General features: G+C 39.3%; 1 pseudogene; it reads left to right on the plus strand.

The window, feature by feature from the left end:
• The first annotated feature begins 853 nt into the window (after positions 1 to 853).
• On the plus strand, positions 854 to 1,506 carry LOC102851440 (annotated as a pseudogene).
• The last annotated feature ends 882 nt before the right edge of the window (positions 1,507 to 2,388 follow it).

Genomic DNA, 2,388 nt, shown 5'->3' on the forward strand with positions numbered 1-2,388 from the left:
ATAGAAGGCACAAAAAAGAGGGATGTATAAATCCAATTACATAATAACACTGGCTATGAAAATGTCTTAATACAGATATAAATTCCATTCTTCAACAAGATGGAAAAGGCAATTTCTAATTTTGCCTGGAATAGAAAGAGATCCTGAAAAAGCAAAGAACTACTGAAAAAGTGAAACAAGATAAGAGGTATCACCCTCCCTGATCTCATATCCTACTACGCAGTCAGGGTGGTCAAGACAAATGGTACTGGTACAGTGACAGACATATAGATCAAAGGCATAAAATTGAGAACCCAGAAACCAAGTCATCTACCTATGGTCAACCTGATTTTTTGCAAGGTGATGAAATCACTGAAGTGAGGAAATGATAGCCTCTTTAATGAATGGTGTTGACAAACTTGGAAAACCATCTGCAGAAAATTTAAGCAAGACCTACACCTTACACCATGCACAGAGAAAACTTAAGGTGGTTCCAAGACCTAAGAATAAAAACAAAAATTATAAAATTCATCAGACAAAAGCTAGGAACAACCCTAGAAGTCTAACCTACAGCATAAACAGACTTCCAAGCATAATGAAAAATTTACAACCAGGAGAGATTAAAACAGGTTAATGGATTCTTCTAAGAATCAAATTCCAGTGCACATCAGAAAACTTATCCAACCAGGTAAAAAAGGAAACACACACTAGGAAAAAATATTTGGTAATGACATATCTGATAAGGGGCTCATGTTAAAAATTTATAGAATACTCTAGCACTTTAACAAGAAAAAGGTAAACAACACAATTGCAAAATGGGCACAAGAAAAGAATAGACACTTCCTCTTTTCCGGTTACTGCCGCGCTAGGAACCATGAGCAGCAAAGTCTCTCGCGACACCCTCTACGAGGCGGTGCGGGAAGCCCTGCACGGAACAAGCGCAAACGCAGAAAGTTTTTGGAGACTGTGGAGCTGTAGATCAGTTTGAAGAACTATGATCCTCAAAAGGACAAGCGTTTCTCGGGGACCGTCAGGCTTAAGTACACCCCATGCCCCAAGTTCTCTGTGTGTGTTCTTGGGGATCAGCAGCACTGTGATGAAGCCAAGGCTGTGGATATCCCCCACATGGACATCGAAGCGCTGAAAAAACTCCACAAGAATAAGAAACTGGTCAAAAAGCTGGCCAAGAAGTATGATGCCTTTTTGGCCTCTGAATCCCTGATCAAGCAGATTCCAAGAATCCTAGGTCCAGGGCTGAATAAGGCTGGCAAGTTCCCTTCTCTGCTGACCCACAATGAGAACATGGTGGCAAAAGTAGACGAGGTGAAGTCCACCATCAAATTCCAGACGAAAAAGGGCCTGTGTCTGGCAGTGGCTGTTGGCCATGTGTAGATGACAGATGATGAACTTGTTTACAACATCCACCTGGCTGTCAACTTTCTGGTTTCACTGCTAAAGAAGAATTGGCAGAATGTTCGGGCTTTGTATATCAAGAGCACCATGGGCAAGCCCCAGCGTCTGTACTAAGATACAGCTCAATAAATCTTACTGTTTATACCACCCCCCCCCCAAAAAAAAAAAATAGACACTTCACCAAAGAAGAAATTCTGATGAAGAACACTTTAAGAAATGTTAAAAAATGCCTTCCTATCTAAGAGGTGTAAATCAAAACAACTATGAGATAGCATCTTAACCTAGCGATGGGGTAATGAACAACAAATGTTGGCAAGGTTATGGAGAGATTGGAACTCGGATTCACTGCTGGTGAGAATGTAAAATGGAAGGTAGTCTGGCGCTTTCTCCAAAAGTTGGAAATAGAAATACCATTTGATTCAGCAGTTCCACTACTGGGAATGTACCCTAAAGAATCCAGAGTCATGACTTAAACAGATGTATGCACACCTATGTAAACTGCTGTGTTATTCACAATAGCAAAGAGATAGAAGCAGCCAACCTACTCATCAAGTTAATAGATAGGAAAACTGTGGTACATTTACACAACAGAATATTATACAGCATTGAAAGACAATAAACTTATAAAACGCTAAACAAGATGGGTGAGCCCGAAAGAAATATCTCAGGTACAAAAGGACAAATACTGCAAACACTGCTGTTATAATACTGATATGGAGGTTAGGGGCAGAAAAGGAAGAGTGGTTAAAGAACACTGCATTGCAACAGATGAGGGAAGGACTGTATGAAAGGAGTGTATGAATAGGATAGATATAGATGATATAGATATAGATAGAGATGATAGAGATAGAGATAGGTGATATAGATATAGATAGATATAGATGATGTAGATAGAGACAGAGATAGAGATAGAGATAGAGATAGAGAGAGAGAGATAGACATAGACATATAGATAGATTTAAATATAGATTTAGATATAGATAGATATAGATATAG

This window comes from Elephantulus edwardii, unplaced genomic scaffold (assembly GCF_000299155.1).
Source record: "Elephantulus edwardii isolate Elephantulus edwardi_28Jun2011 unplaced genomic scaffold, EleEdw1.0 scaffold00001, whole genome shotgun sequence".
In the NCBI taxonomy this organism is placed as follows: Eukaryota; Metazoa; Chordata; class Mammalia; order Macroscelidea; family Macroscelididae; genus Elephantulus; species Elephantulus edwardii.